At 41.4% G+C, this 20,460-nt stretch overlaps 2 non-coding genes across 2 annotated transcripts; both read left to right on the forward strand.

Annotated features, from left to right (window-relative positions):
* Positions 1-10,642: 10,642 nt before the first annotated feature.
* TRNAC-GCA lies at positions 10,643-10,714 on the forward strand. The gene has a single exon. It is a non-coding gene; the product is annotated as a tRNA-Cys (tRNA).
* Positions 10,715-13,119: 2,405 nt separating this feature from the next.
* Positions 13,120-13,191, forward strand: TRNAC-GCA. Its single transcript has one exon. It is a non-coding gene; the product is annotated as a tRNA-Cys (tRNA).
* The last annotated feature ends 7,269 nt before the right edge of the window (positions 13,192-20,460 follow it).

Below are 20,460 nucleotides of genomic sequence, written 5' to 3' on the forward strand. Positions count from 1 at the left end.
AAAAGACAGGGGTGTCCATTCTCACCACTGTTATTCAACATAGTATTGGAAGTCCTAACCTCAGCACTCAGACAACTCAGAGGAATAAAAGGGATCTAAGTCAGCCCGGAGGAGGTCAAATTTTCACTCTTTGAAGATGACATGATACTCTATATGGAAAACCCAAAAGATTCCACCAAAAAACTGCTAGAACTGATCCATGAATTCAGCAAAGTCGCAGGATATAAAATCAATGCACAGAAATTGGTTGCATCCCTATACACCAATAATGAAGCAACAGAAAGAGAAATCAAGTAATTGATCCCATTCACAACTGCACTAAAAACCATAAAATGCCTAGGAATAAACCTAACCAAAGAGTTGAAGAGTCTATACACTGAAAACTATAGAAAGCCTATGAAATAGATTGAAGAAGACACACACACACAAAAGGAAAAATATTGCATGCTCCAGGATTCCTGCATCCCGACATTGTTAAGATGTTGACACTACCCTAAGCAATCTACCTATTCAATGCAATCTCTATCAAAATAACACCAGCATTCTTTACAGAGCTAGAACAAACAGTCCTAAAATTTGTATGGAACCAGAAAAGACCCCAAAGAGCCAAAGCAATCTTGAAAAAGAAAACCGAGGTTGGAGGCAACACACTGCCAGACTTCAAGATGTATTACAAAGCTGTAATCATCAAGACAGTATGGTACTGGAACAAAAATAGACACTCAAATCAATGGAACAGAATAGAGAAGCCAGAAATGGACCCACAAACAAATGGCCAATTCATCTTTGACAAAGCAGGAAAGAATATCCAATGGAAGAAAGACAGTCTCTTCAGCAAATGGTGCTGGGAAAACTGGACAGTGACATGCAGAAAAATGAGCCTGGACCACTTTCTTACACCAGATCAAAAATAAACTCAAAATGGTTGAAAGATGTAAACATAAGACAGGAAGCCATCAAAATCCTAGAGGATAAAGCAGGCAAAAACCTCTTTGAACTTGGCCACAGCAACTTCTTACTCAACACGTCTCTGGAGGCAAGGAAAAGAAAAGCAAAAATGAACTATTGGGACCTCATCAAAATAAAAACTTCTGCACAGTGAAGGAAACAATCAGCAAAACTAAAAGGCAACCAAAAGAATGGGAGAAGACACTTGCAAATGACATACCAGCTAAAGGGTTAGTATCCAAAATCGATAAAGAACTTATCAAACTCAACACCCAAAAAACAAATAATCCAGGGAAGAAATAGGCAAAAGACATGAACAGACACTTCTCTAAAGAAGGCATCCAGATGGTGAACAGACACATGAAAAAATGCTCAACATCACTCATCATCAGAAAAATTCAAATCAAAACTACAGTGAGATGCCACCACACACCTGTCAGAATGGCTAACATTAACAACTCAGGCAACAACAGGCAAGAATGTGGGCAGGTGAGGATGCTGGCGAGGATGTGGAGAAAGAGATCTCTTTTGCACTGCTGGTGGGAATGCAAACTGGTGCAGCCACTCTGGAAAACAGTATGGAGTTTCCTCGAAAAGTTAAAATTAGAACTATCCAATGACCCAGCAATTGCACTACTAAATATTTACCCAAGGGATACAGGTGTGCTGTTTCGAAGGGGCACATGCACTCTAAAGTTTATAGCAGTGCTAATGACAACAGCCAAAGTATGGAAAGAGCCCAAATGTCCACTGATGGATGAATGGATAAAGATGATGTGGTATACGTGTGTGTGTGTGTATGTACATATATGTGTGCATATATGTGTATGTGTGGCATATACATATATGTCTGTATACACACACACAATGGAGTATTGCTTGGCAATCAAAAAGAATGAAATCTTGCCGTTCACAAATACGTGGATGGAACTGGAGGGCATTATGCTAAGCGAAATTAGTCATCCTGAGAAAGACAAATATCATATGACTTCATTCACATGAGTAATTTAAGATATAAAACAGATGAACCTAAGGGAAGGGAAGCAAAAATAATATAAAAACGGGGAGGGGTACAAAACATAAAAGACTTAAATATCGAGAACAAACAGGGTTGGGGTGCCTGGGTGGCTCAGTCGGTTGGGCTTCCGACTTCGGCTCAGGTCATGATCTCACAGTTTGTGGGTTCGAGCCCCGCATCGGGCTCTGTGCTGACAGCCAGCTCAGAGCCTATAGCCTGCTTCAGATTCTGTATCTCCCTCTCTCTCTGACTCTCTCCTGTTCATGTTGTGTGTGTGTGTGTGTGTGTGTGTGTGTGTGTGTATGTGTCAGAAATAAATAAAACAACAACAAAAAAAGAACAATCAGGGTTGCTGGAGAGGTTTTGGGAGGGAGGATGGTCTAAATGAGTAAGGGGCATTGAGGAATCTACTCCTGAAGTCATTGTTGCACTGTATGCCAACTAACTTGGATGTAATTTAAGCAATAAATAAGGAAAAATAAATTTGGTAACAGTGATTGAATATTAAATTTGCTCTGAGTTTCACTCTGAAATGTTTCTATATAGCTGTGTCTATGGTTTGACATATTTTTGAAAATGTACAAAAGTCTAAATATTTGCTTCTGGAAATATTTCCTGCTCTAAAGATGAAACTTCTCTTAGTATATGTAGAGTGTTATTTACAAGATGTATTTTGAATGGAATGTTTGAAGTTGGAGGGGTCTTGAGAGAGCAGTTCCAGGTCTTTCTCTCTGCAAGTGAAAGTTGGAGGATCCCAAGAGATTTGGGAATAAAAGGCATCCAAGTCAGCCAGGAGTCCAAGTTTGCCCAAATGTCTGATTAAACAAAGCTGGATTTGACTGGTAGCCAGTATTCTTCTCCATCCCATAGAGAGAAGATTTTTGGGTCTGAAGTTTTCAGAGTATTGCTAGATAAAGCTTAATGAGATATGAAGAAACTATATATTTGCAGCAAGCAATTATAATTTGATATACACAGGCCTGATTTCAGATATAAAGTGACTCTAAACAGACATGAACCAATAGGTAAGGGTAAGGATACAACTATGAAGAGAGCTCAAGGGAGGCGGGAAGCTGTTCTGGGTGTTGCTCACAGTGAGGTTCCCAGGAAAATGGCAGATTTAAGTCTGGATGCCACTATCCTTCTCCTCAGCCATCCAAAGAATGCCACTATAGAGAATTTGATTGGACCAAAGAATTTCAGCTTCCCCATGTTATTTTCTGACTTCTTTCCTCCACTAAATAGTTAGGGTTGAATCAGAGAAGCAGAACCATATATGTGACATAAAGAACTTATTATATGGGTGCCTGGGTGGCTCAGTCGGTTAAGCATGTGACTTTGGCTCAGGTCATGATCTAGTGATTCATGGGTTCGAGCCCCACATCAGGCTCTGTGCTGCCAGCTAGCTCAGAGCCTGGAGCCTGTTTCAGATTCTGTGTCTCCTTCTCTTTCTGACCCTCCCCTGTTCACGCTGTCTCTCTCTTTCTCTCTCAGAAAAAAAAAAAACATTAAAAAAATAATTTATTATAGATATAAGACCTTATGCAATTGTAGAAGCTGGTTGAGCAGTATATGTAAGTCTGGTGGTCTGGGTCTGGTACTGGGCCTGAGGTCAATGAAGCTAGCAGTCTGCAAGGGAAGATGGACATGAAGTGGGGGAGAGAAAGGGCAAACTGGAACCCATAAAGACAAACTGGAACCCACATCAATCTCTCAATGCCTCCAAACCTCCAGCTTCAATGATGTGCACATTTCACCCAAAGCTGCTCATGAATGTGGCCCAGGATTCAGAGAAGCTAAGGAGCAGATCCAGCCGGAAAAGGACTATGAGCCTTAAACTGCCCAAAGCCAACAAAGCAGGCCTAGGAATCAGTGAGTGTGAGTGGATGACCACAGCACATGCCCCAGATCTCTCTATCTCAGTGTAAATACTTCCCCCACCTCTCCTGCACACTCTCTTGTGGGTGTAACCCTAACTCAGAACCATGCAAAGAAAGGAATTCTGGGAGATGTAGTTCCAGCTTAGCTCAGTCGATTTCATACAAGCCACCATATTTATAAATGAAATTATTTTCCTTATCCTCCCAATAACCGTATGTTCGGTGTACTAGCCAAACGATTGGCAGGTTGGCCAGTTTTATTTTATTTAATTAAAAAATTTAATGAAGTATAGTTGATGGACAATGTTACATTAATTTTAGGTGTATAACATAGTGATTCAACAACTGTATATGTTATGCTATGCTCACCACAAGTGTAGCTACCATCTGTCACCATACAATACTATTACAATGTCACTGACTATATTCTCTATGCTGTGGCTTTCATCCCTGTAACTTATTCATATCATGACTGGGAGCCTGTGTCTACTTTCTCCTTCACCCATTTTGCCCATCTTCTTATCCTCTCTCCCTTTGGCAACCATCGGCCTGTTCTCTTATTAATGAATTTGTTCCTGGTTTTTTTTGTTTTTTTGTTTTTTTTCATTTGCTTTGTTTTTTAGATTCTATATATAAGTGAAATCATATTTGTCTTTTTCTGTCTGACTTATTTCACTTAACATAATACTCTCTAGGTCCATCCATGGTGTCGCAAATAGCAAGATCTTATTCTTTTTATGGCTGATTAGTATTTCATTGTGTATATTTACCACACCTTTATCCATTCACCTATCGATGGACACTTGGGATGCTTCTGTATCTTGGCTATTGTAAATAATGCAGTAATAAACATAAGGGTGCATATATCTTTTTGAATTAGTGGTTTCCTTTTCTTTGTGTAAATACCCAATAGTGGAATTATTGATAGTATGGTATTACTATTTTTAATTTTTTAATTACTATTTTTTAATTTTTTCCATGTGGCTACACCAATTTGCATTCCCACCAACAGTGCATGAGGGTTCCTTTTTCTCCACATTCTCACCAACACTTGTTATTTCTTATCTTTTTGATTTTAGCCATTCTGACTGGTATGATTTGTGGTTTTGATTTGCAGTTTCACATGATGATGAATGATGCTGAGCATCTTTTCCTGTGTCTTTTGATCATCTGTATGTCTTCTTTGGAAAGTGTTTATACAGGTCCTCTAGCTGTTTTTAAATTGGATTATTTGGGTTTTTTTGGTGTTGGCTTGCAAAAGTTCCTTATATATTTTAGATATTGACCCCATATTGGATATATCATTTGCAAATATATTCTCTCATTCAGTACATTGCTTTTTGTTTTGTTTTTTTAAATCGTTCCTTTGCTGTGCTAAAAAGCTCTTTATTTTGGTGTAGTCCCATGATTTTCTTTTGTTTTTGTTTTCTTTGCATGAGGAGACACATCTAGAAAAATATTGCTAAGTCTGATGTTAAAGAGATTGCTGCTAAGTTGGCTATTTTTGGAAGATTTTTAGAAAGCTTAGAGAGAGGGAATATGTGCTAGGCAAGACAATATTTCATGAAACAAATTAGCAGAGGCATTCATGGAGGGATACAGGACTATGGTAATCACACAGTAACTTGTAAGGAACAACTTTTCCCACAAGTGAGGCACTTCTGTACCTGAAATTTTAGCTTCTGAACTGAAACACTGCAATCCGAGTAGCTTGAATGGACCTTGTATATGGGCTGTTGTTTCATTTAGAAAATAAATTGCACCCTGGAGAATCTAGATTGCTTTGAGAGACAGAAAGAAATAAGGGAAGGGAGAAGGGGAGAAGGAGATGGTGAATTTGAGAGTGAGTTTTAAAGTAGAATACAGCACTTACTGTGACCTCAGGGCTGCAGCAGAGCACATGGTTTTTCCTTGAAAGCTCTGGAAGTGTAAACTGCAAAGCAATTACTGAAAATACCATTTGGCCAATCTTCCCCATGACTGTTCATGTGGGTGCCCTTTGACTGGGACACCCCTGCCATACACACACAATGTAGTAAATTGTAGTAAAACTAACATGCACCAGCCTCCAACTTTCTTTCACCTGGCTGGAAGCTTAGCACAAACTTGAATGACTTCTCTAGGTTACATATGGACAGAGTAGAAAACCTGAGCACAAGGCAGGTAGATTTGCAGATTTGACTGTGGGGCTAATTCCAGGGGCAGCTTCTCCAAGAACAGAAAAATAGGCTATAATATTAGCTTCATTTTGCTTTTCTTGTTAAATGGGTATGAAAAGGGGCTAAAATAAATGATACAGTGACCATCTGGGGAATAGAGAATGCCAGGTGGTGGAATGCCCTGCTGGGAGCAGAGAGAGGCACTTGGGGTTGCCATTGAGTTAGAGGAAGAATTTTTCTTGGTCTGTGAATCAGGCAAAATCTGTTCACAAAGCTGGAGGTTGTGAAGTAGCTTTCCATCACGTGAGATAAGCACTTAATATGCCTGCCATTTCTACAGTGGGCATGTGTTTGGTTTTTTTAGGTGACTTGCTTCATTACTCAAGTTCTTTTCAATATTGGGCATAAGCTTTTTTCTTTTGGTAAAAAAACGTATGACATTGGGGGTGCCTGGGTGACTTAGTAGGTTGAGTTTCCAATTTTGGCTCTGGTCATGATCTCATGGTTCATGGGTTCGAGCCCTGTGTGACAGCTCAGAGCCTGGCCTGCTTTAGTTTCTGTGTCTCCCTTTCTCTCTGTCCCTCCCCTGCTCACGCTCTGTCTCTGTCTCAAAAATGAGTAAACATTAAAAAAAAAGACATTAAATTTACCATTCTAATCATTTTTTAATGTTTATTTTTGAGAGAGAGAGAGAGAGAGAAAGAGAGAGAGAGAGGCAAGCAAAAGAGGGATAGAGAAAGAGGGAAACACAGAATCTGAAGCAGAGCCTCAGAGGCTCTCACAGGCTCTGTGAGATCATGACCTGAGCTGAAGTTGGATACTTAACCAGCTGAGCCACCCCGGCACCCTTCATTCTAATCATTTTTAAGCATACAGTTCATTAGTGTTAAGTATGTTCACATTGTTGTGCAATAGATCTCTAAAACTTTATCTTGTAAAACTGAAACTCTTTATAGATTAAACATTAATTCCTTTCTTCTCCCAGCCCTCAACAACTATTTTTTTTCCTCTCTTTTCCTAAACTACTGTATTGAGGTGTGATTGACATAAAAAAGGGTATACATGTGTAATGTATACAACTTGGTGAGTTTGGAGATGTTCACACTTATGAAACTATCACCACATTCAAGGCTGTAAACATTCATCAGCTCGCCTCCAAAAGTTTCCTCTCACCCCCTTTATTTCTAAATATTTATTTATTTACTTGTTTTTAATAGATGTTTTCTTCTGTGGTAAGAGCACTTAACATAAGTTCTACCCTCTTAGCAAATTTTTAAGTACACATACAATATTGTCAACTGTTGACCCTATATTGCACTATAGATCTCCAGAACTTACTCATCTGGCTTCACTGAATTGTATCCTCTGCCTGGCGTTTCCACATTTACCCCTTCACCCAGATCCTGGTAACCACTTTTCTATCTACTCTGTAGTTCTATGAGAGAAACAGTTTGGCTCTTGGAGATTTTTCATGAAAGTGGAATCATGCATTATTTGTCTTTCTGTGTCTGGCTTATTTCATGTAGCATCAAGTCCTCCAGACCTATTCATCTTGTCACAAACAATAGGATTTCTTTCTTTTTTAAGGCTGAATAATATTCCATTGTATATTTATACAACATTTCCTTTATCCATTCATCTGTCAATGGACCTTTGGGTTGCTTTTACCTCTTGGCTATTGTGAACAATGCTGTAGTGAGCACGAGTGTGGACAGATATTTTTGATACTCTTCTTTGAATTCTTTTGAAACACATACCACAAGTGGTATTGCTGAATCATAGGGTAGTTCTATTTTTAATTTTTTGAGGAACCAGTATTCTGCTTTCCATGGTGGCTGCACCATTTTACATTCCCGTGAACAGTGCATGAGGGATCCAGTTTCTCTTCAATCTCATTAACGCATATTATCTTCTGTTCTTTTGATAGCAGCCGTTCTAGGGGTGTGAGGTGATAGCTCATTGTGGCTTTGATTTACATTTCTCTTTTGATTAGTGATGTAGTGATGTTGAACATATTTTCATAGAGCGTAGATATTTGTAAGAAACAATATCTTGTGTGGAATAAAATGAGGAACAATTAAGGTAGTAAGGCTGCTGGTAAATCTTGTGGCCACAGAAACACTTTCCCTTTCTTTTTAATCACTTTTTGCTACCATGTTTTGGCCATACTTGTGTTTTTGGGCTAGTCCCCCACTAGAAGCTAAATTTGAAATTGTGAGTCATACATTGTGGTGATTGGAAAAATTTAAGGAGATCTTCTCATTGCAACATCTCCATTTTACAATCAAGAAACCTGAGGATTAAAAAGTGAAAAAGAATTCAACTAAGAAGGAAGATAAGGGGGAAAAATCCTTAATATAAGGGGAAAAAGACTTTTGATGACTGAAACTTAAATTCTGATTCATCCTCATTATGAAATAGTCCTGTAGGATCTGGACATAATAGGAAGACTCAGTTTCCAAAACTCTGTGGTGGAAATATTTTGAATAATTGCCACAGTTTTCCAAACGTTTCTACAAGATGTTTTGTGCTGTCATCGCCTCCTCTTCTGTGGCCCTGATGTAAATCTTAGAGTAATGGGCTTTGGAGCTCAGGTTAGATTATTTGGGTTGTATACCTTACAGTTAAAACACATACTAACTTTTACTTATATTTTGACAATAAGAGCCAGTTCACATGTGTGATATCGCGGTGAAGGGAAAAGAAGTTAGGAATACGACAGCAGTTCAGTTCAGCCATCGTTCCCAATCCCCAGCTTGTAGACAGGGCAAATGGTGCTGTTTTGTGCCCCTGGACAGTTTTGTTTGATAGCACCAATGAAGTAATCAGTAAGAAAGTAACCAGAAGCAGCTCAACCCATCAGCATCAAACACAATTTTTTTCTCTTCTCTTCTTTATCTAAATCATGTCATTACCCCATCCATCTTTCTCAGAAGAATACCTTATTTTCCCCACATGAGCAGGACACTGTTCTAAAAATCTTTTTTTAATGTTTTTTAAATTTTATTTTTGAGAGAGAGAGAGAGACAAAGCATGAGTGGGGGAGGGGCAGAGAGAGAGGGAGACACAGAATCCAAAGCAGGCCCCAGGCTCCAAGCCATCAGCACAGAACCTGAAGCAGGGCTCAGACTCACAGACCATGAGATCATGACCTGAGCTGAAGTCAGACGCTCAACCGACTGAGCCATCCAGGTGCCCGAGGACACTTTTCTGACCACTCCATCCCAAATTGGTGCTCCCCGAATTACAATTATGAGACCCCAAATAAAGGCCTTTGTTCTGTTTCATTTCCCCCTCCTTTTCTCAGTTGACAATAAGTCTGACATTTATCCTACAAACATTCAATGAGCACCTACATCATTCCTGGCATTGAGGAGTCTCCAAGGAGCTGGTAGTAGGGTGGACCCTCGGTTCTGAACCTGCTCTGGTGTGTCTGTGACTTTAAACAAAGGTCTTCAGCTTCTCTCCATCTGCATTTCTTAGTCTGCAAAAGAAGTGGTTGGAATAAATGATCTCCAGATCCCTTCCCGTGCTGGTTCTTAGATATGGAGCATGCGCTACATCTGTTACTGCTAAAATTCTCAACTCCCACTGATGTTCCAGGGGGAAAAGAACAATGAGCGGAGCAGCCATTGTGATTCTTTTCTTGTCTCTCAATTCCAGCCTGCCGCAGAGGAGAAAAAGAATGGAATGGAGTCTCTTCCCTCTCCTGGGCTCCCAACCAATCACAGCCCCGACACGCGATGACCAACCCAAACTTCGGATCTTTTGAAAAGACCTGATAAATGTATGTACTCTGGGAAATCAGTGGAAGAGAGACTTCTCCATAGGTTTAAGCACTCAAGATTTCCAAAAGAAGCACCTGACGGTGCTTAGGGTGAGAGGTGCCTGTATATAAAGCCCTGAAGTAGAGGTGGTTCTAACTGTGGTTGTGTTTGGAAGTTGAAAAGGAATTTTGGTGGTAGGTAGGACCAGGATACATAATTTACTTAATCGATTCAAAGGCTCTTGGAACCTTGATTCTCTTCAACAGATGACCTTTTGGAGTTGACAATATTCCAAGTTTCAGGCAAGTTGTGTTACATAAGAATGTAACTCAGGGGCTATCTGTTTTTGTGGGATTAAAACCATCTTACAGTTATGGCTTGGTAAAGCTATCTCACACAAATCATTATTTATACAATATTTTGCCCAGAATCAATTGTATGTAACAAATATCTGTTGAGTATCAGTTATGAGCTCAGTTCTGTGAAGTCATGAAGACGAATGAGACTCTCAGTTGCTAGGAGCCCTGGCTCTAAAGGAATTGTGACAGGAATCCAGTCATCGTCACTGTATTGATGTTGCCATTTGCGGAAAACCTGACGATTTTTACCTGGACCTGAGATTCCATTTATGTGAGGTAGGGTGGACCGAAAGGCTCTGCATATTGGGAAGTGTAAGAAGAGTTTCTTGGCTTAGAAAGTTTAGGTCTCAGGAATCTTGTCTTTTTTCATAATAAACTTCTTCTAAGACTTGTAATGCCCAGACTCCTTCCAGGCAGCATTCCCTCTAATTATAGCTCTCCTGAGTCATTGGAGGTTTCAGAACCAGGAAGTCGAGAGAGAGATAGACTATAAAAACAAGCTTATTTCACTGGGGGTATAGCTCAGGGGTAGAGCATTTGACTGCAGATCAAGAGGTCCCTGGTTCAAATCCAGGTGCCCCCTGTATATTCTAGTTTTTGCTTCAGAAGAATATGGATCAACTTTAGTTTTATTATTTTCCATAGCTCATGGTTGAATAATAACTAACGTCCTTTGTGTATAGGCCAGGCTCCAGTCTAAATTATTTCCATTAATTATCTCCTTCATTTCATCTGCTGCCCAGGCAGCCTTGTCAGAGGCTGGGGCCAGATGGATGCAGGTAGAGGCAGTGAAAACACAGGAGGTGATAATATGGGTGTGTCAGAGAATGAAATCGAAGAGGCAGTTAGGGATCCAAATGAAGAGAACTCTTCATATCATGCTAAGAGACTTGGGATCTTTCAGGAAGGCATTTAAAGGGGCATGACCTAGATAGACTCCATTTAATTTCTTAATATTTAATTAAAAAAATTTTAGCGGAGCCTGGGTGGCTCAGTTGGTTGAGCATCCAGATTCAGCTCAGATCATGATCTCACCAGTTGTGGGTTTGAGCCCCACATTGGGCTCTGTGCTGACAGCTCAGAGCCTGGAGCCTGCTTCAGATTCTGTGTCTCCTTTTGTCTCTGACCCTCCCCTGCTCATTCTGTCTCTCTCTCTCTCTCTTTCTCAAAAATAAATAAATGTTAAAAAGTTTTTAAATTTTTTTAATGTTTGTTTATTTTTGAGAGAGCAAACATGAGTGGAGGAGGGGTGGAGTGAGAGAGAGGGGGACGGAAAATCTCAAGCAGCCTCCTCACTATCAGCACAGAGCCCAATGTAGGGCTTGAACCCATGAGCCACAAGATCGTGACCTGAGCTGAAGTCGGATGCTCAACAGACTGAGCCACCCAGGTGCCCCTGGACTCCATTTTATTATTTTTTTTAAATGTTTTTATTTATTTCTAAGAGAGAGAGAGTGAGCAGGGGAGGGTCAGAGAGAGAGGGAGATAACAGAATTTGAAACAGGCTCCAGGCTCTGAGCTGGGTGTCAGCACAGAGCCCGATGCGGGGCTCGAACCCACGAACCGTGAGATCATGACCTGAGCCGAAGTCGGACGCTTAACCGACTGAGCCACCCAGGCACCCCCCCTGGACTCCATTTTAAAAGAGGCTGCTTGGGGAGCAGCAGGGGGATGGCTGTGAGGGGTGGAGGCCGAGAGGCCATTTAGGAGGTGGTGGCACTGCTGGTGTGGGGGTTGGGATGGACCTAAGCGAAATCAGAGGCACGATCCACAATCCCCAGAGATTACCTGGAATAGGGAAGAGCCGGTGAGAGAAGCCCACCATTGTGTTTGGACCAAATGATGGAGTGCACAGTGGTGTCCCCAACCAGGACGGGGAAGAGACTGGTCAGAGAGTTCAAGAGGCAGGCCGGGCTCTGAGCCCTGAGTGTACCCTGGAATCCTGGCCTCAGCACCTCCTGGCTGTGTGGCTACTCTGTGCCTCAGTTCCCTACCTGCAAAATCAATATGCTAATAATAACATCTTTTTTATGGCATTTTCCTAACGATTCTCTGGGAAGTTATGGGTGGAATCTTTAGTCCTGTGTGTGGCACATAGCAAGTGTCCAGTAAAGATATGCTGTCATTATTACAACAAAGCAGAATAGGAGGAGGTGCAGGTTTGGGCAGGAAGGTGACAAGTGTGTTTTGGGGCACACTGGGTGTCAGCTCTGAGGCTCCTGTAAGGCCTCAGAGTGGAGCGACTGGGAATGGGTATCTGGGACCTGAGAGAGTTTGTGAGCTGAAGCTCTGGCTGCTGTTGGGTACACAGCTTCGCGGAGGCGACAAGCATTATCAGGGAGGATTTGTGGCCATGACAGAGATTTCCTTGACCTTTCTGCTCAGTCTCAGAGATGTATGAGATTAAAAATCCTCAGACTGGAACCAAAGAGAATAGGAATCAGAGGCGTTCAGAGGTAAACTTTGGACTTTGGAATACCTGGTCGTTGTTGTTTGACTGTAAAATAAGACAGTTCATCCCGGATGAGGTCCTCTTTGAAAATTTGATGAAAACATACACGGCATACAGTGTACGTACATACACAACATTTGCCTATAATATTAGAGTTACATCTGAACCTCTGAAGTTTGCAGATACCCAGTTAAGACTCCCTCCCTGTCTAATACTTGTTGGTGACCCATAAAACTTGAAACATTCATTGATGTGGGGGTTGGGGGGAAAACATTCACCGATGTGCCCAGAGATTTCTAGGCAGTTGGTAGTATATTTTAAAAACTGGAGAATTATATGGAGAATTATACTCAGCTTGAAGTGCTGGGAAGAGAATGAATATATATGCTCCAGGAAAAGCAGGTGCTGGTGTGGCTGGAAGGGAATTGAAGGTGAATTTAAATCCCAGGAAGAACCTCAGCTATAAAAGGTATTTATGAAGTATGATGTAACTCGTAAAAGTGAAATAAGTGTTTATGTGAAGCTTATTACCATTGGGGGGTATAGCTCAGTGGTAGAGCATTTGACTGCAGATCAAGAGGTCCCTGGTTCAAATCCAGGTGCCCCCTCTGTGCTTTTTTGCTCTTCTTGGAAATACTGGGTGTAGAGTGAGGAAAGCAAGGTGCCTAGGGCTCAAAATTTATGGATGCTCTCACTCTTATGCAAGTACCTTAGTTTGTTAATTCCCTCACAGTAGAGTTGTGTGCATATAAATTCACATATACACACATAAACACAGCCACACACCAGGAGGCACATACACACACCCCAGACACCAGATGTCCCCCGACCACATACACACACTCAGACCCACACACCATCACACAGACCCACCAACAGACATATACATACATATACATATGTACACATCCGTCTTCTCACATGGACCTTTGTTTCTTCCTTTCTGTATATTCAGTCTTATTAACCAGACCCTTTATAACCTCCTTTCTTCAAACTTTTAACCCTTTCATAGTTAGGATTTACAGAAGAGTTATAAAGATAGTATAGAGATGTCCCATATACCCTTCACTCAGGTTCCCCTAGTGTTAATATCTTGCATAACCACAGCACATTTATCAAAACTATGAAGTAAACATTGGTACAACACTATTAGCCAAAGCACAGACACCGTTCAGATGTCACCAATTTTTACTCTGATGTCAATCCAGGATACCAGGCTGCCTGGAGTCATAATGGCTCCTTAATTTCCTTCTCTGACAGTTACTCAGTCTTTCCTTGAGTTGTTGTTTTTGTTTGTTTGTTTGGTCATCTTAACACTTTTGAAAAGTCCTGGTCAGATATTTTGTAGAATGCCCCTCACTTTGGGTTCATCTGGTGTTTTCTCATGATTGGACCGAGGTTGTGGATTTGGGGGAAAAATGTCACAAAGGTCATGGTCATGTACCATTGTTATCCTAGGGGTGGAAGAAAAGCACTGCAAACATTTAGGAGTCTGCTACCTTGTAAAATGTTAAAAGAGTACGATGTCTGAAGCTTGTGAGGATATGCCTTCTAAAGTGACATACCACACAGAAGGAGCACATTGCTTGATGGGTCTCTTTGGATTTGGGTATTAATGTATTTAGATGTGCTTCTCTGGTATATTTACTGGGTTTAAACAATAACCTATAAAATTGTCCATTGTTTCATGGATCCCAGGACAAGAAAAATGTCTGCACTCAGTCCAGGCCATGGGGAAAACCACTCCTTCTTGGGGGTACTATGACTGAGTACTGGAAGTTTAAGTGGCAACTCTAGCTTTGTTAATTTGCCTTTTGCCTGTTTCAAAGGCACATTGAATTTACCTCTTTTTTTTTTTTTTTTTTTTACATGGCATATTGTAATTGTTTATGGGCCTATGTATTAGTCAGGCTAAACTTGGCAATAGTGTGGGGACAACCCTGAAATCTCAAGAGCTTAACACAACAAAGATTTATATTTTATCCAGGCAAGATCTGAAGTGGGTGTGGGATCCTTCACCCTCCTACAACTTTGTCATCTAGCACAATGGGGCCTCCAGGGTCATTGCTGCAGGGGTAGAGAGAGTTGGAGGAGTCACATAAATTCCCAGCTGCCTTAGCCTGAGAATGACATACCTCACTTCAGCCCACGGTTCACTGTACAGACCTAGTCACGTGTCCCCAGCCTCATTGCCATGGAGGCCAGGAAAGGGAAGAAAGGATTTGGATAGTTAGTGAGTACTAACTTTCATTGCCATAACTCATCTTTTCTACTCAATTCATTTTGATTCTTCTTGTTATCACCAGTGACTGGTAAGTACGTTGCCCATGATAAGGGCTCAGAAAATATTTGGGAATAACAAGTATTGGCTGGTTGAGTGAATGAATAAATGAAATGATACAAGATATGTAAACAAGGTTATTCTTAAGTTATTTAGAAACTAGTTTCATTCATTTATTTTTTAAAATAGTTTATTGTCAAGTTGGTTTCCATAAAACACCCAGTGCTCATCCCAACAAGTGCCCTCCTCCATGCCCATCACCCCCCTTCCCCTACCCTCCACCCTCATCAACCATCAGTTTGTTCTCAGTATTCAAGAGTCTCTCATGGTTTGCCTCCCTCCCTCTCCCCAACTATTTTTCCCCTTCTTCTCCCCCATGGTCCTCCATTACCTTCCTCCTAATTTACCTATAAGTGCAAACATATGATATCTGTCCTTCTCTGCCTGACTTATTTCGTTCAGCATAACACCCTCAAGGTCCATCCATGTTGCTACACATGGCCAGATTTCATTCTTTCTCATTGCCATGTAGTATTCCATTGTAGAGATAAACCACATCTTCTTGATCCATTCGTCCGTTGATGGACACTTAGGTTCTTTCCATGTTTTGGCTATTGTTGAGAGTGCTGCTATGAACATTGGGGGACATGTGCCCCTATGCATCAGCACTCCTGTATCCCTTGGGTAAATTCCTAGCACTGCTACTGCTGGGTCATAGGGGAGTTCTATTGTTAAAATTTTGAGGAACCTCCGTACTGTTTTCCAGAGGGGTTGCACCAGCTTACATTTCCACCAACAGTTTAGGAGGGTGACCATTTCTCCACGTCCTCGCCAGCGTCTATAGTCTCCTGGTTTGTTCATTTTAGCCACTCTGACCAGCGTGAGGTGGTATCTCAGTGTGGTTTTGATTTGTATTTCCCTGATGATGATGGATGCTGAGCGTCATTTCATGTGTCTGTTGGCCATCTGGATGTCCTCTTTGGAGAAGTGTCTGTTCATGTCTTCTGCCCATTTCTTCACTGGATTATTTGTTTTTTGGGTGTGGAGTTTGGTGAGTTCCTTATAGATTTTGGATACTAGCCCTTTATCTGATATGTCGCTTGCTACTATCTTTTTCCATTCCTATTGGAAATTGGAAATTGGTTGCCTATTAGTTTTATTGATTGTTTCCTTTGCTGTGAAGAAGCTTTTTATTTAGATTAGGTCCCAATAGTTAATTTTTGCTCTTGATTCCCTTGCCTTTGGGGATGTGTCAGAAACTGGTTTTATTATAAGACAAGAATTATACCTCTCACATTTAGAAGAACAACTTATTTCTGCCTTCTAAATAATCCCTTAAAAGATTCAAACTTTTGCTAAAGAAAACAACTTTGTCTATGCTCATCAAGTAAACATAGAATACTATCTTTTTTTTCTGATTTGTTTTACTTTGACGAATAAATGTCTACTATTCTATCTCCCTTTCTAAAATTGTCCACATGACGTTTACCCATTATAAAGTCAAAATCCCTTTATTGTATAAACCTTTAAACATATATCAAAGAATATTGGAGGGAGTAAAATTGGGTTGCATCTCTACCACTATCTTTTGTTAACTGTTGTCTGTTAAATGTGATTGTGTTTGTTCACATGTGTGTACGTTTTATGTACGTACACATAAACATAACCAAAATGTATCAGGCGTACCTTAGGCAACATCTCAGATCCTCTTGTCATTCACTGTGCCTGAGGCTCTTGACCAGCTTTTCCACCCTGGCTGCCACTGCAGTAGCCAAGTGTGCATTGGCTTTATCAGCTTTCCCCAGGTCCCACCCTACAGGCCCTCTCCTGCCTGTGATAGATGCCTCTGGCTTCCTACTCTTGGCTTCCCTCTTGCTTTTGAGTTAGGAGAAGACATGAGACCCCCCCCACCCCAGCACCCCCGCCTATAGAACCTGGAAGTGGTGAGGAGTTCATGCATCATGAGGGAAACCTTTCACCAACAAGATACAGAAGTTGAGGGCTAAGTCTTCTTCTCCTTCCTTAGGACAGAGTGTCCTGGGATGCTGTCGCTCATATGCTTTATGGGATCAAGCAATCAATTGCACTTGTTAACAAATGATGACCAGCTTGGGAATGCACCTTTGCACCGACCTAACCTTTTTCTGCCTCACTCCCTTTTATCTCCCCCATCCCTGGGATCGCACTTTGTGAAAAACTAATAGCAGGTCAGCTTTTGCCTCTAGGTCTGGGTTCTGGGGTATCAAGATATCACAGGCAGGCAGGATAGTCTGCCGGTTTTCCCTTCAACCTTTACCATAATGCGGTAGAAATGAATTGCATCCAGGCTTTCATTAAACAGGATACTATCTCCGCCTGATTCCAAAGGTCAGCATCTGCATCTCTTCCCCTGAGTGTTTCCTTGCTTGCTTTCTTTTTTTGGCAGCCAGAGCCTATTCTATCTGTTTGAGGGAGGCTGGAAGTGCCCGAGAATTAATGGCCCCTGGGAGCACCTTCAAATAACAACTGGCAGAGGTTGCTGTTTAAATAACCCAGATACCTTACCCCTCCTGTGGGGTAACTGAGCCATGATGCCACCTACCTCGGCTCCAGAGTTCTCAGTGGCCTTAAGCTGGGCTGCCCACAGTGTTAACTTGCATGATCAAGCAAACTTTATTGGCTGCTTCCCTTTTCCTGTCTCACTTCCTCTCTCCTCTACCACTGTATCCTGTGGTCACCTCCCAAATAAGCTACTTGGATTTGAATTCCTGAATTCTGCTGCTATGGGAACCCAAACCAGGACATCAGCCTAAGACAGAATTTTAAAAAATTGGTATAAACTGATCTTTCATAATTAATAATAGACCCTGTATATGATGTTCAATATTCCAATACTTATATATAAGAGTTTAAATGCTGCCTGGTATTTATCATATGGATAAATAATATGTTGGGCATTTCAGTTTCTAGCATCCCTATCTAATTGTAATTAACTCAGTGCCAAATAGAGTTGGACAGGCTTTGTCTCTGGGGTAAGAGTTGCAAATAAATGAGCTATAGATCAGTCATTGGTGCACATGATAAGAAAGAAATAGTCAACAGAGAGATTTCCCCTAACTTCTATTTGATGTTTTTTGAAGGTTGCCCTATAGCAGGAGTTCTTAGAAAAATATCAAAAGCATCTCGATTATGTTCTACTTTGAAAGGAAATGAATTGCATCCAGGCTTTCAGTAAGCAAGGTACCATCTCTGTCTCATTTCTCTTTGAAAAATAATGACAGCAAAAGCTCATTCCATAGTACTTTGCTGCCTGCTGGGTTTTGTTTCCCTGTGTGGAAATTTGGGCTTCCTGCTTCCAAAGGGATATACCTCTCTCACCGTTCAACAGTTAGGAATGACTTCTAAAGTTTTATTCCAGCTCCTTAAATGATTTGGAGGCCAGTTAACCAACTCTGTAAGTTCTGGGTTCTTTTCATTTAGTACATTGCAGGTAATAATAGTATTCCCTTTGCTAAGTTTGATGTCGGAATAGTATAATGTTAGTGAATCCATAGTGACTGTTCAATAAATGATAGCAATTACTTCACAGTGGGTCCATTTTCAGTGGAGAAAGGAGTAGCACAGAGTAGAGGGTGGGGCTTAAGAAATATCAAGGAGAGGCGCCTGGGTGGCTCAATCGTTTGAGCATCAGACTTCAGCTCAGGTCGTGGTCTCCTGTTCATGGGTTTGAGCCCCGTGTCGGGCTCTGTGCTGACAGCTTGGAGCCTAGAGCCTGCTTCAGATTCTGTGTCTCTCTGTCTTTCTGCCCCTCCCCTGCTTACATCCTGTCTCTTTCTCTCAAAAATAAAATAAACATGAAAAAAATTTAAAAAATAAATATCAAGGGGACATAGGGTTGGGGCGTGCACTTATCTAATTAGATTTGGGGAACACGAATGTCTCTCTGCTCAAAGGTTCTACATGTTCTTCCTGCTGTGGCAGACTTGGACCCAAAGCCATGCATAATTGCAGCCCTTCTGCGTAGTGTAGCCATTCTTAAAGTCTACCAGGAGAGTCAGTAACACCTTGGGAACTAGTTAGAAATGCAGATTATCAGATTCTTCCTTTGACATCAGAATCAGACTCTCTGGGGGTGGGGCCTGGGAATTTATGTTTTAGAAAGCTACTCTTGCACATTAAGGTTTAAAACCCCTAGTCTAGTTTGAGCCTTTAACCTGGCTTGCCCAGCACCTCCTCCCATGACCAGCCCAGGGGGTTCTGCCTGATTCAGGTTCCTCCTCTAACAGCCTTCAGCCTGAGATGTTACTGTGTGTGCTGTCTCAGTTGTACACTCCTTTCCAGCCCTGGTTGTCATCTCTCATCTTTTGCATTATACTAGGACCTTAGATCTGCCATAGACTATGACTTCTACACCTCCCTTCATCCCTGTGTCTGGTAGTTCCAGACAACGTATCCTGGTGCATCTTAGTCCCTGGGACCTCAGTCTACCTGAAGCCCGATCAGGCAGCTGATATTTCTACCAGGTTTTGGCCCCTGCAGGAGGGTCTGCCCTTACTAGCCCAATGGTCGGGCTCAGGCTCCAAGAGACAGTAAGGCATGGTTTTTAAGATCTAGACCCTGAAGTCATAAACCATCATGTCTTTCACATTTTATTTGTTAGAAACAAATCAGTAAGAGTAGTTCACATTCAAGAAGAGGGGAACTAGGTGTTACTTTCTGAAGGGAGGAGTCTCAAAACTTTGGAGGCATATTTTATAACCACAGAGTCCATCTTTGGGGAAAGTTTCCTTCCACATACCACTCAGTTCTTAAAATTTTTTTTAATGTTTATTTATTTTTGAGAGAGAGAGATAGAGTGTGAGTAGGGGAGGGACAGAGAGAGAGGGAGACACAGAAAATGAAGCAGGCTCTAGGTTCTGAGCTGTCAGCACAGAGCCCAATGAGGGGCTCGAACTCACAAGGCGTGAGATTATGGCCTGAGATGAAGTTGGACGCTTAACCAACTGAGGCACCCAGGTGCCCCTTCACATATTCAATTCTTAAGATGATCTTCTCTGTTGGCCCATTCTGGCAGAGTCTAGGTGCCCACATTTGCCTTTGGCCAGGTGTCCTAACTAGCCACTAGACAGAGAGCCCTTTCTATCTATTTCTGATACTCAATTCAGGTTGATGGCACTATCCAAGGGGTCTTATCTCTTTATAATGACAAGGTTCAGTCATTTATTGAACACTTACCATGTGATTGATAACTGATATATTGATTATGCCCTAATTGCCAGTGTCTAACTTGGTGAGTTATTAACTTGAGCTAAGTTCCAATGTTTTGTATGTTAACCAGGCACAGAGCTGCACATATAAATACATGCAGTTAGAACAGAATGCAGAGCTGCTCATCAGAGAGGGTGGTTGTGGCTGAAATCTGGCCTGCACTCCACTAGTTGAGTGAACTTGGACTCCATGTGCCTAGAGGAAAGGGAGCTTGTTTTCAATATGCGCAAATGTGCCTTGATTTGCTCTGCATGAAGCTCTCAGGGCTAATTTTCACATCCGTGCTTGTGAGCTAGCAGTGGTCCTCGTTGGATGTTTTTTTGTTGCACACAACAGAAACCAACTCAGA

This window comes from Hyaena hyaena, unplaced genomic scaffold (genome assembly GCF_003009895.1).
Source record: "Hyaena hyaena isolate Hyena2069 unplaced genomic scaffold, ASM300989v1 scaffold_2036, whole genome shotgun sequence".
In the NCBI taxonomy this organism is placed as follows: domain Eukaryota; kingdom Metazoa; phylum Chordata; class Mammalia; order Carnivora; family Hyaenidae; genus Hyaena; species Hyaena hyaena.